This window comes from Macaca mulatta, chromosome 7 (genome assembly GCF_049350105.2).
Source record: "Macaca mulatta isolate MMU2019108-1 chromosome 7, T2T-MMU8v2.0, whole genome shotgun sequence".
Taxonomy (NCBI): domain Eukaryota; kingdom Metazoa; phylum Chordata; class Mammalia; order Primates; family Cercopithecidae; genus Macaca; species Macaca mulatta.
The window spans coordinates 131,396,774-131,423,819 of record NC_133412.1 but is presented as its reverse complement, the minus strand read 5'-3'; the positions used below and the strand labels follow the sequence as shown (position 1 = coordinate 131,423,819).

Sequence of the window (27,046 nt, the reverse complement as noted above, 5' to 3'; positions counted from 1 at the left end):
GGGGCAGGGTCTTTCCAAGGCGCCTGCGCTAAACCAGGTTCTCGGCGCCATTTTGTCTCGGCAGCGGTCGCCGTAGCTCCATCGCATTTTATGTTTCTGGCAAGAAGGGAACGGAGTTTTCATCAGGTAGATTGGTTTTTGTGCGTCCGTCCTCCACCGTTTCCTCCAGGACAGCACCTAGTCTTGGCCGGAGGAGTCTCAGAGCTGTCAGAAAGGTCAGTTGGAGGCTATGGTTGTCCGATTGACTGGGGGGGATGGCGCAGCCCTAGCGGCACCGGCACCGGAAGTGAAGGGGCCGCAGGAAGCCATGGTAAAAGTTCTCCTTGCGGCGGGGTGGGGAGAAGGGGCGGGATGAATGGGGGCGAGGCTTCCTCTCCCGCCGAGAGAAAGAGGTGGAGGAGAGGCAAAAGTCTTTCTTGGCGGTGCTTTTTCGGGCTTTCGAGAATGTGAGAGATTTTCTGAATTCTGCCTCTGTCTGAGCAGTCTTTCCTGTCTTTGGAAGTGCATTTTGGATACTTGCCATATTCTCCACCTGATTGGCACAAACTATGGGAGTCTCCTTAGTTAAGACAGGTCAGAAGTGATTCTTGGAAACATTCTGCATGGGTAGAGGTTTCCGCGTGCTCCTCACGCGAAAAAGCTATGAGGAAACTGGAGAAAGCGCTGGCTTTTTGGATGCTGAGGAATTTACTTGCCAGCACAGACGGTGCTTCTGTGACCTTAGACAAGCGTCTGTGTCACTCTGCGCGAGGCTTATGCTGCTTTTTGAAAGGAAAGATTGGTTGTGCAGGGACTGAAAACATCTTAAAAGGACGTCCCCGATAAGATAGACGTTGGTCTTGTTCTGTTAACATTTTGTATTCTGTTAAACGAAACATATTTTTAAATAGTGGAATTGGAGTATAAATTGGCTAGTTGTTTTATAGAATGGAGTAATTTTTTAAATGTGACATAGCGTCCGTAATCCACGTGGACTAAGATTTCTCAGTAAGAAAACTAAGCAGAATCAGTTTTTTATTCGTAACAGTGATTTTGCTCAAAAGTATTCATAAAAAAGTGAAAGGCATGTTGGCATTTCTAGTGAGTGACCTAGTCATACTGGATAGATCCCAATAGTTACCCTCAGTACCTCTGTTTTAAACCCTGCTGCTGTATTGGTGGGGCCCAAGACTAGAAAATGATTGTGTGACTTAACAGTGACTGGGTTTTTTGGCAGTCGTGCTGAAAAAAAACAGAACATCTCGGTGATTACTGAGGTGAGTCATAATGTCTAAAAATCCTTAGAATTGCGGGAGACCACCTGGAAAAACTTTATGTGGATTAGTAAAGGAATACTAGAATGGAAAAAAGGGTAGTTGAAAGATGTTTTGTTAGGTCAGATTCAAATGAGTCTGTAATTAGCTTCCTGGTGTAATATTTTAGAATGAAATCGGAAAATTAGGACATCCTTATGGACTTGTTTACCCATTTTCGTGGTTCTTATTTCTGGACTTTGAAGTACCTAATGTTTTTATCATAAAACATTATGCGTATTTTTGAGATTCCTCCCCGCCCCCGCCTATTTAAAAATTTCTTATATAGAAAAGATCTTGTAAATAGGAGTGTTTAGGAGTGAAGCAGGTTTTTTGGTTTTGTTTTGTTTTGTTTTTGAGACAGAGTCTCTCTGTCATCCAGGCTGGAGTGCAGTGGCGCAATCTCGTAGGAGTGAAGTTTTTTAAAAGAGCTTATAAAACAATGTATTACTGAACTTTTTAGAGGGTAAGAATCTATAATTCCACTATCAAAGTCTAAACTGTTATTATGGAATCCAAATAATGGATGGACATTTGGAAATTACTAAAAAGCCCAAAGAAGAATACAAAAATCTCTTCCCTCCACCAAAAGGTAGTTACAGTTTTTACTATAGTTAAATATTATACAAAAGGATTTGTCTTTTTTGTGTTGTTTTACAAAATATTCTAGTTTTGTTCATGTTCTTACCATTATTTTTCTTTATCGAAAACATTGGGAACATTGGAAATATTTTATCGTAAAGCATCTTTTATGTCTTCGTAGTGTGTTGTGGGATAAATATACCGTAATTTATGTAACCTGTTTACCTGTATATAATGGCAGAAATATGTCAACGAATATCCTTGTACATGTTTTGCAAAATATTGTCTTAGAAAGTCATTGCAAAAGTAATCGTGGTTTTTGCATTATTGGAGTTTGCCATTTGATGTTGGACTACATTGTTAAATAAATGTGGTTATGTTATATATCATTTTAATGGGCATTTCTTACTTTGTTTTTTTGGTAATGACTTACTACTTGCTGTTCATTTTATTTTATTTTATTTTATTTTAGGGACAGTTGCGCTCTTTCACCAGGCTGGAGTCAGTGGCGCAGTCTCGGCTCACTGCAACCTCCTCCTCCCGGGTTCAAGCGATTCTCCTGCCTCAGCCTCCTGAGTAGTTGAGACTGCAGGCACGTGCCACCACACCGGCTGATTTTTTGTATTTTTAGTAGAGAAGGGGCTTCACCAGGTTAGCCACGATAGTGTCGATCTCTTGACCTCATGGTCTGCCCGCCTCAGCCTCCTAGAGTGCTGGGATTACAGGTGTGAGCCACGTGCCCAGCCTTCATGTTTATTTTAGATTATGAAAATGATGTTAGACAAAAAAAAAATTGGAGCAGTTTTCTTATTTGAGTTAAAAATGGGTTGTAAAACAACAAGAAACACCGTATCAGCAATGCATATGGCTCAGGAACTGTTAACGTACAGTGCAGTGGTGGTTCAAGGTTGGTTGGTTTGTTTTGAGATAGAGTCTTGCTCTTTCAGGCTGGAGTGCAGTGGCATGATCTTGGCTCGCTGCAACCTCCACCTCTGGGTTCAAGCCGTTCTCCTGCCTCAGCCTCCCTAGTCGCTGGGATTACAAGTCCGCACCACCATGCCCAGCTAATTTTTGTGTTTTTAGTAGAGACGGGGTTTCACCATCTTGGCCAGGCCGGTCTCGAACCCCTGACCTCGTGATCCACCTGCCTTGGCCTTCCAAAGTGCTGGGATTACAGGCTTGAGCCACTGTGCCCGGCCGGTTCAAGAAAGTTTGCAAAGGGGAGGAGAGTCTTGAAAATTAGGAGCATAGTGACTGGTCGCCAGAAGTTAATAACTACCAGTTGAGAGCAATCAGCGAAGCTGATCCTCTTACAACTACTTGAGATGTTGCCATAAATAACTCAATGTGGACCATTCTACAGTCCTTCGGCATTTAAAGTAAATTGAAAAGTGAAAAAGCTGGATAAGTGGGTGCCTCATGAACTGACTGAAAAAAAAAATCATTGTTTTGAAGTGTCGTTTTCCCTTATATTACACAACAACAAACCATTTCTTGGTCGGATGTTGATGTGCGAGAAAAAGTGGATTTTATATGACAACCGGTGATGGCCAGCTCAGTGGATGGACTGAGAAGATGCTCCAAAGCCAGTCTTGCACCAAAAAAAGGTCATGGTCACTGTTCTGTGGTCTGCTGCTGGTCTGATCCACTATAGCATTCTGAATCCCGGGGAAACCATTACATCTGAGAAGTATGCTCAGCAAATCGATGAGATGCACCAAAAACTGCAATGCTTGCAGTCAGCATTGGTCAACAGAAAGAGGCCCAATTCTTCACAATGCCCTTCCGCGTGTTGCACAACCAGTGCTTCAAAAGTTGAACAAATCGGACTGTGACATTTTGCCTCATCCACCATATTCACCTGACCTCTCTCCAACTACCACTTCTTCAAGCATTGCCACACCTTTTTGCAGGGAAAACACTTCCACACTAGCAGGATGCAGAAAATGGTTTCCAAGAGTTCGTCAAATCCTAAAGCATGGAATTCTACACTACAGGAATAAACAAACTTAAAAGTGTGTTGGTTATAATGATTTCTATTTTGATTAATAAAGATGTGTTTGAGCCTATTTATAATGATTTAAAATTCACAGTCCGAAACCGCAGTTATTTTTGCCTGAACGTAAATGCTGAATTTTAGATGCTGAAATTTCTGGGCATCTAAATCTTCTTTCACATCCATGATTATTTTTGGAATAAACTCCCAGAGGTGGAAATACAAGGCTGAAGGCCTGGTGTGGTGGCTGAAGCCTGTAATCCCAGCACTTTGGGAGACTGAGGTGGGCAGATGGCTTGAGCCCAGGAGTTTGGGACAACATGGTGAAACCTCATCTCTACAGACAGTGCAAGAAACCAGCCAGCATGGTGGCATGCACCTGTGTTCACCGTTAACCGAGAGGCTGAGGTGGGATGATCACCTGAGTCCAAGAAATCAAGGCTCCAGTGAACCATGATTGTGCCACTGAACTCCAGCCTGGGCGACGGTGAGACTTCGTCTCAAATATGTATGTGTGTATATATGTGTGTGTTTGTATGTATGTATGTATTACATGTATATTTATATGAAGGGGTTATGTATTTAAGGCTAGGGATGCTTGTATAGTCCATCAGAAAGCTTTTCTTCTTACTGCACTTACATTTATTGTCCTTTTTGTTCCTGCCTCCCCTCCCTCTCCTCAAAATTTCTGGTTTTTCTTTAGCTTTATTTCTGAACATTTTATCTTGGATCTCTCTTTGTTCAAGTAGAAATAATTGGCTGGACGTGGTGGCTCATGCCTGTAATCCCAACATTTTGGGAGGCCGAGGCAGGCAGATCACCTGAGGTCAAGAGTTCAAGACCAGCCTGACCAACATGGAGAAACCCCGTCTCTACTAAAAATACAAAGTTAGCCGGACGTGGTGGTGCATGCCTGTAATCCCAGCTAATTGGGAGGCTGAGGCAGGAGAATCCCTTGAACCTGGGAGATGGAGGTTGCGGTTAGCTGAGATCATGGTATTGTACTCCAGCCTGGGCAACAAGAGCAAAACTCGGTCTCAAAAAATAATAATAATCACAGTCCTTAAGTTACACATATCATAAAATATATGAGAATTTTTCTTGGACCCTAGGAGTGATTTTTTTTTTTTACTTTAATTTTTTTTTCACTTTAGGTGAGCATTTGTACAGTGAAACATTTTGTTACACAGAAGTGATGTTTAGGAATACTAACAAATTATTTCCATGGTCTAGTTAGTTGAGTTTAACTACTTTCTGTTTCCCTGTAGTCTTCTCTAAAGTTTCCCCTTTTTGTGTGTATTCTTTCTCTCAGTGCTTTTGTAGCCGATAGGACCCTCTGTACTTGTGCCTCACCACACTTACTTTGCATTTGTTTGACTCTTCCCAAATTTGAAACTCTGTTTCCAGAAAGCAGCAACTGTTTTATTTAATCACTGTTATGTTCCCCCACCTAATAGGTGCTCTGTTATAGATATTTCTTCTAAATCTGTATGCACATTTGTATGCAAAATGTGAAATAAGCCAACTTAACATCTTTTGTTTTCTTGGGATTTTTTCTTCTTCTACTTCTTTTTGTTTGGTTTTGTTTTGTTTTTGAGACAGGATCTTCTTCTGTCACCCAGGCTGGAATGCAATGGCACGATCATAGCTCAGTACAGCCTCAAACTCATAGGTTCAAGGGATCCTCCTAGTTTGGCCTCCTGAGTAGCTGGAACTACAGGTGTGTGCCATCAGGCCCGGCTAAATTTTTTGTTTTTTCGGTAGAGATGGGGTTTTGTTAGTTGCCCAGACTTGTTTTTTCACCATAACAATAATTCTTTCTTGAAAATTAATGTATCATAGATGCTGTCTTAACCTTTAAATTTTAAAATATTCCAAATACTTAGCTTTAATACCAAATTGATTTGTAATTGTTAATAAAATGTAGACTTAGAGGACCATTAAGAATGTATCATGCTCGCTTTGGCAGCTCACCTCCTAAAATTGGAATCATACAGAGATTAGCATGGTCTCAGTGCAAGGATGACATAAGAAGCATTCCATCTAAAAATAAAAAAAGCGAAGAATGTATCAGAGTATTAGTTTCTTCAGACTTCTTTTTATTCTCCAATCCCTTTTTAAGTATTTTATAATATTTTAATGGTAACTGTGGACGAATATTAGTAATTAGGAGACAATGTCTTGGGTATAAATGAATGAAATTATGATGTAATTGTATTTTTGTAACCTATTAGTTAAATGAGCCTAAACTAATAGGAGTCATAATTATCAACTTTTTAATGTTCGTGTGACATAAAGCTATATTTATATTTAAGAGTTTGAAGAGAATACATAATTAGCTCTCCAGTGTGGTATTTTAGACCGAAATCTCAAAGTTAGCACATCCTTATGGATTTGTCTGCCCATTCGTGTGGTTTCCAGTTTTAAGTTCTTGATAATTTTATCACAGAACCCCATGAACATGTGTGTAATTTTTTTTTTAACCAATCTTACCAAGGAGAGTGTTTAGGAGGGAAGCAAATTTGTGTGTGTGGTTTTTTTTTAATCAACACTCTGTATTCTGAATGTCCGAGATATAACATACTCAAAATTTTAAAAAAGTCTTTTGTTTTTTAGAATAAGGCTGATTTTATGGGAAAATTAAGCAAGGTGTTCCTTGAAAAACCTGAATCTGCGATCTGTTTGTGGTAAGTAATTTTACTTAGCTCCTCTTAGGTAATCAAGACCGGTCATGTTGCTCGTGTGTGTGTGTGCGTGCGTATCTGTGTGTCTTTTGAAAATGATAGCCGGGCACGGTGGGTAATGCCTGTAATCCCAGCACTTTGGGAGGCAGAGGCGGGGAGATCACCGAAGGTCAGGAATTTGAGACCACCCTGACCAACAAGGTGAAACCCCATCTATACTAAAAGTACAAAATCAGCTGGGCGTGGTAGCACATACCTGTAAACCCCAGCTACCTGGGAGGCTGAGGCAGGAGAATCACTTGAACTCGGGAGGTGGAGGTTGCAATGAGCTTAGATCGCGCCACTGTACTCCATCCTGGGCAACAAGAGTGAGACTCTGTCTCAAAAGAAAAAAGTGTAGAATTTGTTCAACTGTGCAGTTGTTTCTGTACATATATTGAGAAGTGGAAATGATTGCTGTGTTGAACGTAGCAGCTTTCCTAAAGATTTAGTTATTTTATGGAAAGTTACGTAATTTACTTCTTTGTAACCAAAGCAGAATTTGTGATTTTTATATTTTTTTTGCCCTGTTCAATTTTTATTTTTTGAGACGGGGTCTCACTGTGTTGCCCAGGTTCGAGTGCAGTGGCATGATCTTGGCTCACCACAACCTCCGCCTCCTGGGTTCAAGCGATCCTCCTGCCTCAGCCTCCTGGATAGCTGGTACTACAGGTGCACACCACCATTGCCAGCTAATTTTTGTACTTTTGGTAGAGACTGGTTTCACCACATTGGCTAGGCTGCTCTCGAACTCCTGACCTTGTGATTCACCCACCTTGCCTCCCAAAGTGCTGGGATTACAGGGGTGAGCCACCACGCCCGGCACTCTGTTAGATTTATCTGCTGATTTTATGGCCACATGGAGTCATAGATAATGGTTCATATAATTCAAACTGGAATGACAGCGTATTTTAGGATTCGGATTCAAGCAGATATGCGTTAGATAATGGCTTTCCTACAAGGATCTGTGCTCCAGGGGCTTAAGATCAATAAAAGGGAGAATGTAATTACACATGTGGAAAGTTAATCTAAGTAGTTATTTCAAAAGATGTAAGCAATCTATATAACCTTATGTATAGATATAAATGGCACTTGATAATAGATTTGTCAAAGTTCTGTATACAGTCAGATCCAGTGGTTCTTTTAAAACAGACAAATTGCTTTAGAAAGCAGAGCAGAAAGAAATTTATAATGGTTATTAAAGGCTTTTCAAGGGTAGTAAGATATAATATGTAAAAGTAGAAATAAAGAAGACATTCTATTTGGATGAAAGGTTGTGAGCAAGAATATAAGGAAATCTGTATTTGGGACAGAGGGTAAACCAGCTCAGAAAGTATGACTGGCTGAAGATTATGTAGGGAAAATTGTATGTGGCCAGCCTACCCATGTTTCTAGGGTTAGCTGCACATCAGAATCCAATGGGGTATTACAAGGTTCTAGAGGGTCTTGGAAGATTGGGTGTAAGCAGAAATTGACTATTATTTTTGTTTTGTCTTATTTCAAATTTTACAAATTATAATGGAACTAAACAAAATAAAATGCAGCCAGGCGTGGTGGCTCACACCTGTAATCACAGCACTTTGGAAGGCCAAGGTGGGCAGATTGAGGCCAGGAGTTCAAGACTAGCCTGGCCAACATGGTGAAACCTCATTTCTACTAAAACTACAAAATTCAGCCTGGTGTGGTGGCACGTGACTGTAATCCTAGCTACTCGGGCGGCTGAGGCAGGAGAACCTGGGAGGTGGAAGTTGCAGTGAGCCGAGATTGCACCACTACACTCCAGCCTGTGCAACAGAGTGAGACTGTCTCAAAAGAAAAAAGAAATCACTTTTAATGCCACTGTAAGAGATTTTTAAAATTTCCTTCCTGCTTGTCTATATGTATTTTCTTTAGTCTTAGTTTTTAGTTTTCTTTGTTCCTTTAACGTTATAACAAGCATTCAGTGTAATGGACAGCCTCTATAATGACTTTGATGTCTGAAAATATTCCATCAAGCTTTTTTATCCTTTTCATTTTTCTATTGCATGACTATGTAGGTTTTATAGTCCTTCAGTGTTGTGCTTCAGTTACCTTCTTCATGCATAGAGTATTTTCTCTTTTGGACTATTCTTTTAGTACATTTAAAAAGTCATTGTATGGGCTGGGCGCGGTGGCTCAAGCCTGTAATCCCAGCACTTTGGGAGGCCGAGACAGGCGGATCACGAGGTCAGGAGATCGAGACCATCCTGGCTAAAACAGTGAAACCCCGTCTCTACTAAAATACAAAAAAAATTAGCCGGGCGAGGTGGCGGGCGCCTGTACTCCCAGCTACTCGGGAGGCTGAGGCAGGAGAATGGCGTGAACACGGGAGGCGGGGCTTGCAGTGAGCTGAGATCCAGCCACTGCACTCCAGCCTGGGCAACAGAACCAGACTCCGTCTCAAAAAAAAAAAAAAAATTCATTGTATGAACATTTTTATGACTCTTGAAACATTGCTGTGTTGTTCAAGCTGGTTATAATAATTTACACTATCACCCTCCCTGTGAGTTTAGCTAGTGACATTGAGTAATCTGTAATTGCCATTTTTACTAATTTAATATGTGCAAAATATATTGAGCTCTTTTTTTCTTTGTAGGGTTTTTGTTGTGAATTAGTGAAATGGGACCTTGTTCTGTGATTTTACTTACTGATTCTTTTACAGGTTGTCTATTCACAGTTCTAATTATGTATTAGAATCTAGATATTTTATTTCTTAATTGGTTGAGTTTATTATATAATAGTGGTAACTTGCACATATTTTTCCATGCAGATTTCCCTTTTAATTTTAGTTACTTTTGCTGAGAGTTTTTGAATAGACACAGAAAGGCATGGCATAAACAAAATACAGTGTTGGAAAATTATTTAGAAACACTGCCCAATGTAACTGAAGAAATGACACAGGAATTGGAAGTGGGGAGACAAGATACTGTTGAAGTGGTATCAGCATGCGATCACACTAGAGTAGGGTCTGGAGAGAGAAAGGAATAGGTGAGCAAGGAATTGTTTTTGGGGAAGGAAAACTTGACAGCGTTTGATCTTTGATTATAGAGGTAAAGAAGAAAGAAAACACAACACACTCAAGATTTAAGAAAGAGGGAACAGGCAGTACCATTCACTGATTTGGCAAGTCAAGAAAAGCCGCTGGTTGGTGAAGAAGATGAAATCTGTTTTAAACATGCTAGTTAGAGCTTGAAATGTCCAGTAAGCATTTATTCTTCATTTTATCAAAATCTTTATGGATTCCTCAATTGGGACAATGCATTAAACTGGACCTTACATTGTTTCTACATGGTGACTTTTAATTCCATTCTATTAGACTTAGGTGTAACTGATACTGCAGTTCAACTTGAATTAAGAAAAAATAGGCCGGGCGCGGTGGCTCAAGCCTGTAATCCCAGCACTTTGGGAGGCCCAGGCGGGCAGATCACGAGGTCAGGAGATCGAGACCATCCTGGCTAACACAGGGAAACCCCGTCTCTACTAAAAAATACAAAAAACCTAGCTGGGCGAGGTGGCGGGCACCTGTGGTCCCAGCTACTTGGGAGGCTGAGGCAGGAGAATGGCGTAAACCCAGGAGGCAGAGCTTGCAGTGAGCTGAGATCCGGCCACTGCACTCCAGCCTGGGCGACAGAGTGAGACTCTGTCTCAAAAAAAAAAATAAATAAAAGAAAAAATAAGTTCAGGAAAACCAGATGATTCTCAGATTAAGGAGAGATTTGTTTTTCATTATTGAAAAAATAGTTTTGTGAGAACATACATTTTTTTGCACCAAAATAAATTCATACTAACTTGTTATAACATGTCTGAACAGGATCTAGTTTGAGGCACTAAGAAGTTTAGGACATCAGTTTGCAAAGATCCCCTATCAGGGCAGAATCAATTCTGCTAAAATTGTAGCAAGGACAAACATCAAATTGATGGTGAAAGTTGTGATGTGGAAGAATGCCGAAATCACTGATATTTTACAAGTACTTTATGGGGACAATGCCTCCAAAGAAATCAGTAGCAGTTTACAAATGCATAACTAGTTTAAGACGAAGCAAAGTTTTAGATGAAGCCTACAGCAGCAGACCAATCACATCAGTTTGCAAGGGAAAAGTTAATCTTGTTTATGCTAACATCTCAATTGCTTTAGCTTACACAATTTTGATGGAAAAATTAAATTTGAGCAAAACTTTCCACTCAGTGGATGCCACAACTGTACACCCAGATCTGCTGAAGAGCAAAGCTTTCAGTGGAAATTTAAACAAGTGTGAATAAGACCCTAAAGGATTTCTTTGAAGAATTGTAACAAGAAATAGAACACGGCTTTACCATTACACCTCTGAAGACAAAGCACAGTCAAAGCAATGGCCACCAAGAGGTGGAAGTGGTCCAGTCAGAGCAAAAGCAGGCTGGTCAAGAGCAAGGGTCAAGGCAAAACAGGTTTTTGGAATGCTCAAATCATTTTGCTTGTTGACTTTCTGGAGGGCCAAAGAACAACAATATCTGCTTATGAGAGTGTTTTGTTGAAAAAATTAGCCAAAGCTTTAGCAGGAAAACACCTGAGAGAGCTTCACCAAAGTGTACTCTACCCCAACAATGCAGCCAAGGCCCTTTGTCAAACTAGGGCAGTTTTGCAAGAATTTTGATGGGAAATCATGAGACATCTACGTTGCAGTCCTGATTTGGCTCCCTCTGACTTCTTTGATTCCTAATCTTAACAGTTTTTTTTTTAAGGACACCCGTTTTTCTTCAGTTAGTGTAAAAAAGACTGCATTGACATAGCTAAATTCCCAGGACGCTCAGTTCTTTAGGAATGGACTGATTGACTGTTATTATTGCTTATAAAAGTGTCTTGATTTGATGGAGCTTATGTTGAGAAGTAAACTTCATGTTTTTTATCATTCTATTTTTCCACAAATTTTTTGAAGTCCCTTCATATATGTATGTTTTAAAAGGGCTCAAATATATAGAGTGAAATATGTTTTCCCCTCTTCCTGAGTGGACTAATTTTTGTGTATTCTGTTTTAGTTTATTTTTAAAATAATATGTAGAGGGAACAGATATGTTTATGGAACATGAATGTTTAGCCAAGATTCTTTATCTGAAATCCAGGTAAAGGTGTTAAGTGTCTTGTTTTTAGAAATCACTTTTGTTTCAACAAAATGTTCAGTATAAGAAATTACTTTTAATAATTACATGAAAACATGCAGTAGGTGGACTTTTGAGCTAACTCTGGAGAAAGAGCTGGATTTCACCAGTTAGCCTCCTGTGGATCTGCCACCACCATCACCCTCCCACCCCACCTCCACTGCCTTTTTTCCCAAGACTTTTTAAAAAATGTTTTATTGGCCGGGCACGGCACTTTGGGAGGCTGAGGCGGGCGGATCACGTGAGGTTGGGAGTTTGAGACCAGCCTGACCAACATGGAAAAACCCCATCTCTACTAAAAATACAAAATTAGCCTGGCGTGTTGGTGCATACCTGTATGTAATCCCAGTTACTCTGGAGGCTGAGGCAGGAGAACTGCTTGAATCTGGGAGGCAGAGGTTGTGGTGAGCCGAGATCGTGCCATTGTACTCCAGCCTGGCCAACAAGAGCAAAACTCCATCTTAAAAAAAAAAAAAAAAAAAATGGCCGGATGTGATGTCTCACACCTGTAATCCCAGCACTTTGGGAGGCCGAGGTAGGCGGATCACCTGAGGTCAGGAGTTCAAGACCAGCCTGGCCAACATGGTGAAACCGCATCTCTACTAAAAGTACAAAACTTAGCGGGGTGTGGTGGTGGGCGGCTGTAATCCCAGCTACTTGGAAGGCTGAGGCAGCAGAATTGCTTGAACCCAGGAGGCGGAAGTTGTAGTGAGCCGAGATGGCAGCACTACATTCCAGCCTGGGCAACGGAGCAAGACTCTGTCTCAAAAAAAAAAAAAAAAAGGTTTTATTTGCTGTTCTCTTTCCTGATTTTGTTTTAGGAAAAAGTCAGTCTTTTACATTATCAATTACATACCAATCACAATATTAAATATATATATATATTTTTTGATTCCACTTTTTAGTCTGCTTTTATAAAACTTTTTTGGAGCTTTCCTTTTGGGATAGTATGTGAGCTTATGAAATTTGAGCTACTTTTTTATATTTATCAAGACAATCTTTGATTTGATTTAAATAGGTACTTAAAATTTTTTCCATTGTAGTGCTAGCTTTGAGTTACAAAGATACCTGTTTTCAGATTCAGGAACAAATTAGTATATTTAGAAACCTAACATTCGTGCATCAGTTTACAACATTCTGACTTTTTAATGAATGTGTGGTTATGTGTATGTTTTTATTGCTTCACTTTTTATCTCTTGCCTTTGACACCTTTTATTCTAATAAAAAATGTATTTGCTTAGAAGCATTCAGAGTGTCAGCAAAACAGCTGCAACTTTTTTTTTTTTTTTTTTTTTTTGCAATTGCAGAGTGGTATTCAGTTAACAGAACAACAATTATTTTGTATAAGCCACATCAGAGACAACTGAAGATGAAGAAACTACCATCCCTGTGTATAACTAATTTGTGCTGTGTACCAACAAGAACCTGCTTTAAATGTCCATGCCAATTTACAACCCCCATACTGTACTAGGCAAGTTTAGTGGCTACTGAAAATATCACCAGGACAGGGCTATGTAAAGACACATTTGGTAGTGTGTTAACTATACAAAAAAAGACACTGTACAGTATTAAAAATTTTACACAGCCTTACATTTCAGAGTTTTTCTTTGAAAGGAGTGAGTTGTGTATGGGGAGGTAAATGCTTTATAGACAAAAAAAAAAAAAACTGCACTAAAACCAGCGTATTCATCATCATCCTCTTCATCTTCCTCCTCCTCATCTTGCTCTTCATTTTCCTCATCTTTCTCTTCTTTTTCTTGCTTTTTTCAGCCTTGGCATCTCCCTTTTTCTCTGCATCAGGTTTTCCTTTAGGTTAATATGCAGCAATATCCTTTCTGTATTTTTCCTTCAGCTTTGCAGCCTTCTTTTCATAAGGCCGTTTTGTCATCTGCAGCAGTGTTAGTCCACATAACTCCCAGTTTCTTCGCAACATCACCAATGGACAGGCCAGGATGTTCTCCTTTGATTTTTGAGCGATACTCAGAACAGAACAGGAAAAAGGCTGAAGGGAGGCCTTTTGGGTGCATTGGGATCCGTGAACTTCTTTTTTGTCTCCTGTTTAGGGGGAATATAGGTTTTCATTTCCCTTTCATAAAGGACCTTGTCTGCCTTTGTCATATTTTCAAATTTTCTTTTCTCTTTAGCAGACATGGTCTTCCACCTCCCAGAGCGCTTGTTAGAAAACTCTTTGAGAAGTTTACTGAAGCATTTGGGTGGTGCTGCTTATGCTCCTCCCGACAAGTTTGCACAAAAAATGCTTATGACAACATTTTGTCTCTCGTCGTCTTAGGATATCCTTTATCCATGTTTAGTTGTTTTTCCTCAGCGAGGCACAGAGTCACCCATTGCCTGTTTGGCTCTCACCTGACACCTTTTATTTTTTTAAGGATTCTTAAGTCATTTAGGTTACTTGGTAGGATTTAGGTTTTTCCTGTGCCCCCATAAGAATGATAACTTTAAAAATTATGCCAGGATAGCAAAGAAGATAATTCTAGCTTTAGAATGTGTAGGTATGGCCAGGATTTTTGTGAGGAAGGGTGATTTAGAGCAAATTTCTTATTCTCCTTGCCTCATCTGTAACATGGGGATAATAATAGATCTGACCTGACAAGGTTGGAATTAGTATTACACGGTAAACACACGTAAAGTGCTTAGAGTGGTGCCAAATATTTAGGAAGTACCTCATGGATATGAGGTGGTGATGGTAGCGTATGTAATACTCTTACATGCATATCATTCCAAGAGAGTTTTAAATGTATACATTTATTGCATTGATATACAGAAATTAAGGATCTAGACTCTCGTTGATTCTGAGACCCTCCTAAAGATCATATCCACCTCTCTCCAACCTTATTTTTCACTACTTCCCTTCAAGCATCATATGCAGCAGTCGCATTCAACTACCATGGTTCTCTTGTACAAGCCATGTTTTCTCATTTACTTTGGTTCATGTTGTTCTCACCAATTTGAATGTTATCCCATCTCCCTGTGTTCAAATGCTGTCTTTTAAGTGAAGTTTTCTGATAGTTCCATAGGTAGAACTATGGTAATCATGTAGGTAATCATCATGTGAAGTTCATATGTTTCCTGTTACATGATGATTTACCACTTTCTGTATTGCACTTCAGCCTTTTGTTAACGTCTCTTTTACTGTGTTATGTAATCTTTACAGGCAGAAAACTGTACCTTTTTCTTCTTTGTAGGTTTAGAACCTAACATAGGCCTTGGGATTTAGTAGGCATTCATTTGTGTAATGAAAATTTATAAAAGGTATCAAAAGCTAAAAGGTCATATTTAATGGACAAATGCATGCCAGTAAAAATGTGTTTTGTCAGTGTTTGTACGTTCAGGAATGTCCTGGCCAGTCACTCAAAATGAAATCTTTTTAAAAAAAAAAGATTGTATCTGTAAATAACCACCAGAGAATTGTTTTTCTGCTTCTTGTTACCTCATTTTTCACAGATCTTCCTAATAATTATCAGTGGTACAAATCTGGGAAAAGTTCATCCAGGGCTGAGGATTCGTCATGTGCCAGTAGTGGGATAGATAAGCCACGTGGTTCAATAAATTGTTGAACCCATAATCTCACCCTCCAAATACTTTTTTTTTTTTTTTAATCACAATACCATAATGCCTTTAGGTGTGAAACTAGGTATAGCCTGAGAATAGGAACTGGATGAGATATTTCATGAGGACACTTGATCCTTGCTGTGATATTGCTAAGGGTGTGGCATCATGGTTTGGAAGAAATGAGAATGGCAGGAATTGGGGAGATAAGTTAAAATATCAGGCTCGTAGTAGGCATTCATAGAGTTAAAGCAGTAGTTGTGTGCGCTTAGCTCCAAAATTCTCAGAATTTTTACAGTAATTCAACAGGACGTTGGATTGAATAAGCACTCTAATACTGAAACACTGGATTTGAAAACCGGATGTTATGTGTTCTAATCATAAGCCTTTTACTCTTTAGCTGTGACCTGGGATACATCACTGCTTTTGCTTTTAGAGAGTGAGGGTCATTGGGCTAGGTATTTACAGCTCTTAGTATTTTAGGGTTGCAATCTAGTACCGTATTTTTAAAACAAGAATTCTGAGCTTCTAATATCTACCTGTTCCCTGCAAGGTTAACTTTTTTAATAAACCCTGAGAATCAGAAGTCTTAGACATTTACTTGATAATTTTAGCATTTGAGGAATTGGCTAACGTTCCTGGAATCAAATTCCGACAGAAACTTTAATGGCCCCTCTGTCTCACTGTTTTATTTAACAAGAGTTCTGATTGCTTTCATTGGTTGGTTAAAACAGATTATTTCAAGTAATAGCCACACTGATTAATTTCATTATGGTGACATTTCATTAATGTCATTATAGTGACATTTCAGTTTTATATATGTGTTTATGCTGCCCACACACAAAAGTACTACAGTGTGATTCAGTATTTTCTTCTGTAGTTCATTTGTATAAAAAATTAGATGTGGGACCGGGCGCGGTTGCTCATGCCTGTAATCCCAGTACTTTGGGAGGCTGAGGCGCGCAGATCACGAGGTCAGGAGATTGAGACCATCCTGGTCAACACGGTGAAACCCCGTATCTTTACTAAAAAATACAAAAAATTAGCCAGGCATGGTGGCGGGTGCCTGTAGTCCCAGCTACTTGGGAGGCTGAGGCAGGAGAATGGCGTGAACCCAGGAGGCAGAGCTTGCGGTGAGCCAAGATCGTGCCACTGCACTCCACCCTGGGTGACAGAGTGAGACTCCGTCTCAAAAAAAAAAAAAATTATGTGATGCTGAGCTCAGTGGCTCACGCCTGTAATCCCAGCATTTGGGGAGGCCAAGATGGGTGAATCACAAGGTCAGAAGTTAGAGACCAGCCTGGCCAATATGGTGAAACCCCGTCTCTACTAAAAATACAAAAATTAGCCGGGTGTGGTGGCGCACATCTGTAGTCCCAGCCACTTGGGAAGCTGAGGCAGAAGAATCACTTGAACCCAGGATGTGGAGGTTGCAGTGAGCCAAGATCACACCACTGCACTCCAGCCTGGGTACAGAGCAAGACGCCATCTCAAAAAAAAAAAAAATCTGATGTGATCCACAGAAGTGGTTTCATGACTTACTGTGGGTCTCAACCTGCTTTGGACGGGATGAGGAATCAACTAGATAAAGTTTTAAATTTGTTTGGTACTTTAACACTTTAACATTTGCTAGGCACTTAGATATACTACTACACTTATGTATGATAGCTTAAAAGTTAGATACAAATTAATCATTATCTGAAAAATTCCTAACAGCAGTGGGTTGAGTGGGAAAAAAGGCATGGAGGATGAATTCATGGTTTTTTTTTTGTTTTTTTTGTTTTCCTTTTTGTTGGCTTTTGTTAAGTTTAATATATTATTGAGTCTGCCAGTTCAAACAGCCCACTTAGGGATCTTAAGGATTTGTATTTATTTACATTTAGGGTTACCTCAAATCCTGTGGCAAGCAAAAAAATAAAAATAAATCCCCAATTATTTCCCTCAAATCAAACCAGAATTGTTACTGTTTCTCAAAAAAATCTTAGTTCCTTAGTCTATATATGCATTCATAAAGCTCCTTCCAGTGTTTGTATAATTTTGGTGGCCTAGATCTTGGTCAGATGGGACAGGGAGGGGGATTTTTGTATGAAGGAATATAACAAAAAAAAAAAAGGCACCAATTTCTTGTTTCTTATTCCTCTTTGTATCAGGTGATACTGCTTTTAAGGCCTTAGAATTGCCAAGGTCTTGGTAACCCAAGGCAAACTTGCTGTTTTCCTCTCAAATTTGAAGTTCTGCATTTTGTTAGTCATGAAGAACTAGTCTGTTACCAGCAAATACTTAAGCCACAAAACTTGCTTCTCTGTGCTGCTGTGTACTTCCTGTTTTGTCAGATTTCCATTTAGGGAAAAGAATGGATTTTATGCTAGCCTAGCTTCTTCTGAAATTCAGCTTGGAAGCTGTCCAGATATCTGGGTCGGGTGGTGGGGGAGAATGGCATGTCTTGTCTACATATGATGTCATTTGTCAGAAAGATTCATTTGGCTGCTTATCATGAAAGAGGGTTGCCAGGAAGGAAGAGAAACTTTTTGCTGTCAGAACTGTTTAGTGTATGACTTGCCTACTTTGTGGCTTGCCTTTAGGCTTTCCATGTCAAATGTGTTTGAGGTTATGAATGAATTATTATATTGCCTATGAAGGAAGGATCTATGTTCATTTCTAGTAGACTTTTATTCCAGAAATATGTAAGAACTGCATTTAGCCACATTTGCTTCACTTACAGAAGAGACAGGTCAAAGGTTAGGTGGTAATTAGAACTGGGCTACATTGTAAATGTTGAATATCTTTTGGGGGAAAGTTGCAGTAAAACCATTTTAAGAATCTTTTGCAGCTAAAATAGTAAATATAACATCTAATTATAAATGATTAATTTTCTGTCAGTTTTTATCCTATGAAATGAAATTCCAATTAGTCGTTAATAGAATGTGTAAATAGCATATGCTTTCAGTGTAATCCTGAATCCTATTAATATTGCTGGTAACGAAATACTGTTTTGCAATGGTGGAACCAAAGCTCTTCTATAAAATTCTCTTTGACCAAATTGTCCTGGTCTGCATTAAGTCAGAGCTAATTTTCTCTTTTTTGACCTGTCGGTAAAATATGAAAGATGCTTTTCAATCCCTGACCATTAGTGAACAGTTACAGAATTTCTTCCTTATTGGTACCCTGGCTCTTTGTTCACTCACATGTTGGAAATGTTCTCCTAACATCTGTACCTTGTCTTTTTTGTGAGCTGATGTTGAATTGTAAAATATTTGGAACCATCCCCGTAAATTTTCTGCCAGGTTCTTCCCTCCCCTTCTCCCCAACCCCCCGCTCTTTTTTTCATCTAGGGGTATGTATGCTGCTATTTCCGAGACATACAGTTCTTACACAATCATGAAAAAAACTTTTCCTAAATAGCCATCATCCCCCACTGCTTCATCCCCCATTTTGCTTTCTAAGTGTCATCTCTTTTTTTTTTTTTTTTTTTTTTTTTGAGATGGAGTCTTGCTCTGTTGCCCAGGCTGGAATGCAGTGGCGCAATCTCGGCTCACTGCAACCTCTGCCTCCCAGGTTCAAGTGATTCTCCTGCCTCAGCCTCCCGAGTAGTTGGGATTTCAGGTGCCTGCCACCACGCCCGGGTAATTTTTGTATTTTTAGTAGAGATGGAATTTCAACGTTGGCCAGGCTGGTCTCGAACTCCTCACCTCAGGTGACCAACCCACCTTGGTCTTCCAAAGTGCTGGGATTACAGGCGTGAGCCATTGCACCCAGCCCTAAGTGTCATCTCTTTAAAAGTAACCTTTTCTGTTACCCTGTTCTCCTTTTAGTAACCTGTTTCCAAATCAGTGATTCTCAAATTTTAGAGTGTTAATAAGAATTACATCAGGTACTTATTCAAAGTACATATTCCTGGGTCCCTCTTCATACCTAGTGAATTCAAATCTGTAGCATTCTGACTTAGGTGATCTTTGAACCACACTTTGAGAAAGTTGTCTGTTGCATGCATTCCCACTATCATGTAAATTCTGTCCTTCATATTTTTACATAGTCTACTTTGTTTTAATTACTGGCATCTCAGAAGTATTTTGCTCCTGATTATTGATATGCTTTGTTTTTCTCCTGAATTCACTCATTGGAGGGGTCTTCCACTAGGTGTCCAGGAAATGTTATTCCCTTCCATATTTGTCAGAATTTATGTCCTCTCCTTCCCAAAGCACATGTTTGTAGTTCAGTTATAGACATACAAGTATATGTGTATACACATCTTTTTTATTTTTTTTGAGACAGGATCTCACTGTGTCACCCAGGCTTGGAGTGCAGTGGCACCACCTTGGCTCACTGCAAGTTCTGCCTCCCGAGTTCAAACAATTCGGCTGCTTCAGCCTCCCAAGTAGCTGGGACTACAGGCACAGGCCACCATGCCTGGCTAATTTGTGTATTTTTAGCAGAGAAGGGGTTTCACTGTGTTGGCCAGTCTGGTCTCAAACTGCTGAAGGCAAGTGATCCTTCGGCCTCCCAAAGTGTTAGGATTACAGGCGGGAGTCACTGTGCCCGGCCTGTATACACGTTTAATAGACCTTGCCAGTGATTTTTAGTATCTGCTTTTCTCACTAGGGAAAGAACTATATCTTAACTTCTTAAATTTTAATCTTCCTTGGTGATGTGATACATTGTAGGCATCCAAATGTTTGCTTAAATTTTTACTGCTATCACTTGGCTGCTGCTGACACTCAAACCAGTCAAACCTACTAAATATCATATATTACTATCTTTATGTCTGTAATTTTCCTTACCATTTCCTTTTCTCTAAATTAACAGAATTTTTTTGGTGCTATCTTAAGAATAATTCCCTTATATTACATTAATCTTGAATCCCATTGGCTTTTCCTGAAAAAAAAAAATTAACTCCCATTTCCACATGGATCTTACAGCCTTTGGCTTTTCCTGAAAAATATTAACTCCCATTTCCACATGGATCTTACAGTTCAACTCTTTATTTACAAGAATTTTTCTCAAAACTTTATGATTCCATGTAGTAGAAATCAAATATAAGTCCAAATGATACACTTCAAAGACAAACCCAAGATACATGAGTAAGGAATCCTGCTCATCAGCTATCTTTATATGTTAACCACATTATACTAGTATTTATTTCAAAGAAATGTATGGACTGGAAGGATACACTTTAATAGAGTACCCCTTGAAGGGGTTGAGTGGTCAAAGAAGGAATATTACTTTTATTTGTAATGTTTTAATATTTATATGAGGGACACTAAATATATAGGTACACATGAACATACCACATAACTTAAGTACATACATTGCAAAAACAGTGGAGGCTGGCAGTGACTCACACCTGTAATCGCAACACTTTGGGAGGCCAGGGTGGGAGGATCACTTGTCAGGAGCTTGAGATCAGCCTGGACAATATAGGGAGAGCCTGTTTCTTCAGAAATTTAAAAAATTAGCCAGGCATGGTGGTACATGCCTGTGATTCTGCTACTCGGGAGGCTGAGGTGAGAGGATAGCTTAAGCATGGAAGGTTGAGACTGCAGTGAGCTTTGATCCTGCCATTGTACTCCAGCCTGGCAACAGAGTGAGACCCTGTATCCAAAAAAAAGAGAAACCGTAGAAGCAAGCAAAAAAAAAAGAAAATCCTAAAATAGTTACTCCGGTTTCTGGGAATATGGATGACTTTCTTCTTTGCCCTTTTTGTTATTTTATTTTTTGTTGTTGTTGTTCAGATGGAGTCTTACTCTGTTGCCCAGGCTGGAGTTCAGTGGCACGATCTTGCCTCTCTGCAACCTCCACCTCTTGGATTCAAGCAGTTCTCCTGTCTCAGTAGAGACGGGGTTTCACCTTGTTGGTCATGCTGGGCTCTAACTCTTGACCTTGTAATCTACCTGCCTCAGCCTCCCAAAGTGCTGGCATGACAGGCTTGAGCCACCACACCTGGCCTTGTTATCTTTTTTTTTTTTTACTTTATAGAGGCAAGGTCTTGCTATGGTGTCCAGGCTGGAGTGTAGTGGCTATTCACAGGCACTTACACAGCACACTGCAGCACTGCTCAAGCAATCCTCCCACCTCAGCGTCATGAGTAGCTGGGACCACAGTTGGACACCATCACACGGGTCTTTTGGGGTTTTTTTCTTTACTTTTTTTTTGTTGGTGATGTTTTAGTTTAAGCAGCAACATGTGAAAAGGTATCTTTTTAAAATTCACCTTAATTCAAAGGAGGGTAAGATATAATTTAGTGGTTTTATAAGGAAACAACTTCTCAGAATATTTTGTAAACTAAAGGGCAAGAATTGCGTTTTCTATTTCCTGTGTCCTTTAACAGTTCTAATAAGCAATTAATGTTTATTATGATTGAGGTATGCCAGGTGCAGTGGTTCATGCCTATAATCCCAGCACTTTGGGAGGCCAAGGTGGGTGGATCACCTGAGGTCAGGAGTTCGAAACCAGCCTGTCCCAACATGGTGAAACCCCGTCTCTACTAAAAATACAAAATTAGTCAAGTGTGGCGGTGCGTGCCTGCAATCCCAGCTGCTTTGGAGGCTGAGGCAGGAGATTGCTTGAACCCGGGAGGTAGAGGTTGCAGTGAACTGAGATCGCGCCATTGCACTCCAGCCTGGGCAGTAACAGTGAAACTCGGTCTCAAAAAAAAAAAAAACCGGCACAGTGGCTCACACCTGTAATCCCAGCACTTCGGGAGGTTGAGGCGGGCAGATCACAAGGTCAGAGTTTGAGACTAGCCTAGCTAACATGATGAAACCCCGTCTCTTGTAAAAATTCAAAAATTAGCACCTGTAATCCCAGCTACTCGGGAGACTGAGGCAGGAGAATCGCTTGAACCCAGGAGGCCGAAGTTGCAGTGAGCCAAGATTGTGCCACTGCACTCCAGCCTGGGCAACAAGAGCGAAATTCTGTCTTGGGGGAAAAAATACTGAGGTCTGTTTTTTGGATTAAAATGGAATGCTTTCCTCAAGACTGTAAAATTAGGTATTGTTACAAGTTTAAAGAATAGGTTTAGCCAATGTGATTATTGCAGTGTAATAAAAAGGATCCCAGGTGGCACACATGCTAGTGTGGTGTGCAGATGCTCAACTGAAGTGAAGGATAATGTGCGTTTCAACATTTTCTATATACTAGGCAGTTTTTCTTAAGTCTTGGTTTATTGTGATATAATACAGTGAAATTTACTCTGTGTATGTATGATTCTATTAATATTAACAAATTTAAACAGTCTTATAGCTAAATACAATCAAGATAGAGAACATTTCCATCACTACAGGAAGTTGTTTTGTGCTAATTTAACAACTTCTACCCATGCTCATCCCCCCACTCCCACCCTGAGAACCACTGCTCTGTTTTTCTGATCATATAGTTTGACCTTTTCAAAAATGTCATACAATTGGAATCATATAGTATGCGTGAATCACGTAGCCAAAGTTTTCATTTCACTTAGGTAAACACCTAGGAATAGGAGTGCTGGGTTATATGCTAAGTGTTAAACTTCCTAAGAAGCTGCCAAACTGTTTTCCAGAGCATCTGTACCATTTTCCTGTCCCACCAGCAATAAGGCATTCATTAGTCTACATACTCACCAATGCTAGTGTAGTCAGAAGGTATAGTTTTAATTGTTCACATTCTAACAGATGTAGAGTGGTATCTCGTCATGATTTTAATTTGCATTTTCCTAATGAGTATCTTTTCTCATGTATTTGTCATTCATGTATCTTCTTTAGTAAATTGTCTTACTGTTTTGCCCATTTTTAAAAGTTGAGTTTTCATATTGTTCAATTTTGAGAGTTCTTCGTATATTCTGGACACAAGTCCTTTGTCAGACATGTGATTTGCAAATATTTTCCCCCAGAGTTTTTCCGGTCTTGTCAGTCCCTTAATAGTGTTTTTAGGAAGGAGAGCAGCTGCTTTTAATTTTGATGAAGTTTGTCAATTGTTTTTCTTTTATGGATCGTGCTTTTGGTGTAGTATCTGAGAACTCTTTCTTAAACCAGTCACGTCTTCTGTTTTCTTTGAAGCGTTATAGGTTGAGGTACATTTTGGTCTATGATCACTTTTGAGCTACTTTTTATATATAGATAAGATACGGTTTGAGGTTGTGTTTGGGATTTTTTTTCTTCCTGCATATGAATGTTCAGTTGTTCCAGCACCGTTTGTTGAAAAAACACTATCCTTTCTCTATTAATTTACCGTTTTACTTTTGTCAGTTGATTGTATTTGTCGGTCTATTTTTAAACTCCATTCTATGTCTACATCATGAACTTTATAGTGAGTCTTGAAATTAGGTAGTGTGGGTCTTCTCTCTTGTTCTTTTCAAAATTGTTTTGGCTCTTCTAATTCCTTTTCCCACACAAATTTTAGAAACAGCTTATTTATTTCTGCCACTTTCCCCCAAAAAGCCTCTTGGGAATTTGACTAAGTTTACATCTAATCTAATAAATGATTTTGGAGAGAAGTGATATCTTAGCAATACAGTCTTTTCTGATAACACTTTCTGTTTTAGTTCTTTTTCTCATTTAATAATTTTCCAACATTAAAATCTTGGACAAATTTAGATTTATATCTGAATAATTCCAGTTTTGTTGCCATTTCAAATGGTACATAATCCTTATTTTATAGATGAGAAAATTAAGTAACTTCCCCAAGTCACACAGTTATTAAATGACAAAGCCAGATTGAAATCTATGAGCTTATAAACTAATGTCTTGTTTTGAACTACAGTACTAGTTTTCTTAAATTGTTGTAAACTGGGGTAGAGAGGAAGCCCTAACGTCTTTTAAGAAAAATCCTGCTACTGTAATTCACAAAAGAATTGGTCCTTCCCACATTTATGTATTTTCAATGTTTTAGTTTTCCAGATCTGTTCAGATGATAAACCATGCTTTTTTTCTTCCTCTTGGAGACAGAATCTTGCTCTGTCACCTAAGCTGGAGTGTAGTGGTGTCATAGCTCACTACAGCCCTGAACTCCTGGGCTCAAGTGACCCTCCCGCCTCAGCCTCTTAAGTAGCTGGGACTACAGGCACATGCCCACACCTGACTGACTGTTTTATTTTTTGTAGAGAAGGTCTCTCACTATGTTGCTTAGGCTGATCTTGAACTCCTGGGTTCAAGCGATCTTCCTGCTTCAGCTTCCCAATCTCACCTGTGTTGAGATTACAGGTGTGAGCCACCACACCCAGCCTCCATGCTCATCTTAATCTACAAGCCTTAGGTTGACACATTTCTGAATCAGTGTTTTTTAAACAGTATACCTTATCCAGCAATTAATCAGTATGATTTCAGTATGTGTACCTTTAGCATGTGAATAGTTTTTGTGCTCACCAGTTGAAATACAAGGACAGGATTTTTTTTTTTTTTTTAAACAACTCTCAGTCTTGTGGCGGGGGTAGTGGTATATACTTTATTATAGTTAAGCCATAATAGATACCTGTGGTCAGTGGTAACAAAAAAAAAAAAAAAAAAAGCTATACTTGGTTGGGGTTACAATAGCTGCATTTCATGTTTTGAAGTTCCTTTGATAGCTGGATATTTTTACAAAATGAGAATATTTGTAATCTTAATTTGCTGCTTCTCCTATGAAATGAAGAATATTCTAATGCTGAAATCTGTTAAACATTGATAACCTACAAGTTGATTTTCTTATTTTTTAGGTCTCTTTATGAATAAAGAAATAAAAGCAAATAGAATCTTATCAGATAAGTGCTTTTATAAGTCTAAATATATTTTATTCTTTAGAATCTCTAAAGCAAAACTTTTAAACTTTTTTTTTTTTTTTTTTTTTTTAGGTACCAGCATCAAGATGATTTATGGTAATAAGGTGCTCAGTCTTTGCTTAAAATAAATTTTACATTTATCAAAGTAAAATGTACCAGCTTTTTATTTATTAATCCTGTTTAGTGTGTATGAAAATCACTTGGTGACTGGGCATGGTGGCTCATGCCTGTAATCCCAGCACTTTGGGAGGCTGAGGTGGACAGATAACAAGGTCAGGAATTTGAGACCAGCCTGGCTAATACAGTGAAACCCCATTAGCTGGGCGTGGTGGCAGGTGCCTGTAGTCCCAGCTACTTGGGAGGCTGAGGCAAGAGAATCTCTTCAACCCGTGAGGCAGAGGTTGCAGTGAGTTGAGATCACGTCACTGTACTTCAGCCTGAGTGACAGAGCGAGACGCCATCTCAGAAAAAGAAAATCACATCACTTGATTTTCTTTCTTTCCTAAGAGTTGAAGAGCTAGGTATGTCTGCTTACATTATGGCATCTATAGATGTCAACCCCCCCATTGGTTCTTTAAAACCAGTGTCTTTTAAAGAGGGTTTTAACTATGCTGGTGTGAATTTTAAGGATAGATTGAAAGAATAAAGATTCATGTGCCATTCATACTTTGGAACTTTGGGAAAGTATAGGAATGACCATAGATTGGCTTAGGGATAGTCAGTTTATCCGTCTGTAAATGGATCCAATTTAGTGTTGTTCCTGTATTTTTCTAAAACCGACCCTTGTGTCATTCATAATTAAATAGGAGTTGTGGCCAGGCCCGGTGGCTCACGCCTGTTATTTCAGCATTTTAGGAGGCTGAGGTGGGCAGACTGCTCAAGTCCAGGAGTTCAGGACCAGCCTGGGCAACATAGTGAGATGCCATCTCCACAAAAAATGTTTAAGTTAGCCAAGCATGATAATGCTTGCCTGTGGTCTGTGGTTCCAGCTACTCTGGAGGCTGAGGTGGGAGGATTGCTTGAGCCATATGCTCTAATATATTTTAAAATACGTATTTTAAAATATATTTTGAGTGGTAATATATAGCAGATAATGTTACATAAAAGAAGCCATGATAATGACATATGACATTACTGGTTTTGAGTTGTTTGTGTAGTAGTTAGCTATTAATATTCAGGTATAATGATTTGCTATTTAAACTACACAAATGCTCAAAGTCCAGTGATACCCTGCACGCAAATTTCACTGGCTAGATTACCTTCTTAGGAAAGCATAACACTTGAATGGAGTGACACTGGCATGAGTCCACTAGAGGGTGTGTATACGTGGCCTGAGTTCAAATTGTTTGTTCCTGCTGTGAGTACTGATTTTCAGCTTCAAGTTATTCTTCTTGGCCACAGTGCTGTTTATTCCACTTAGTAACAGTTCTGTTTACAGAGCACTTTCACATAAATTCTGATTTTTAACATTAAAGCTGTCTGATGGTATTTTTTTTTTTTTTTTTTTTGAGACGGAGTCTCGCTCTGTCGCCCAGGCTGGAGTGCACTGGCCGGATCTCGGCTCACTGCAAGCTCCACCTCCTGGGTTCACACCATTCTCCTGCCTCAGCCTCCCGAGTAGCTGAGACTACAGGCGCCCGACACCTCGCCCGGCTAGTTTTTTTGTATTTTTTAGTAGAGACGGGGTTTCACTGTGTTAGCCAGAATGGTCTCGATCTCCTGACCTTGTGATCCGCCCGTCTCGGCCTCCCAAAGTGCTGGGATTACAGGCTTGAGCAACCGCGCCCGGCCGGTATTTTTGTTTTAATCTTTGGAGATCAAGAAATTTTTTTAGTGACAGAATAGGGACTTTATTGATCCTTAAATCCACCCCTCACCACAATGAAGGAAAAAAGCAAAAACATTCTTGGCTCATGCATTGAACGATCTTTCTTGAGAAGGGTCAGTTTTTGAAAAATGATCCAAAACTGAAACATCTTTCATCTTTATCACACCTAAAGATTAAAACCAG

General features: G+C 39.5%; 1 long non-coding RNA gene across 6 annotated transcripts; it reads left to right on the top strand.

The window, feature by feature from the left end:
• The first annotated feature begins 43 nt into the window (after positions 1-43).
• Positions 44-25,186, top strand: LOC144330261 (uncharacterized). Of its 6 annotated transcripts, none has more exons than XR_013396281.1 (5): positions 44-215; positions 2,347-2,466; positions 4,214-4,357; positions 6,487-6,557; positions 24,973-25,186. It is a non-coding gene; the product is annotated as an uncharacterized LOC144330261 (long non-coding RNA). The 6 variants fall into 6 exon arrangements; XR_013396279.1 differs by having other exon boundaries at positions 2,347-2,525; positions 4,214-4,378; XR_013396277.1 differs by having other exon boundaries at positions 2,347-3,889; positions 4,214-4,378.
• The last annotated feature ends 1,860 nt before the right edge of the window (positions 25,187-27,046 follow it).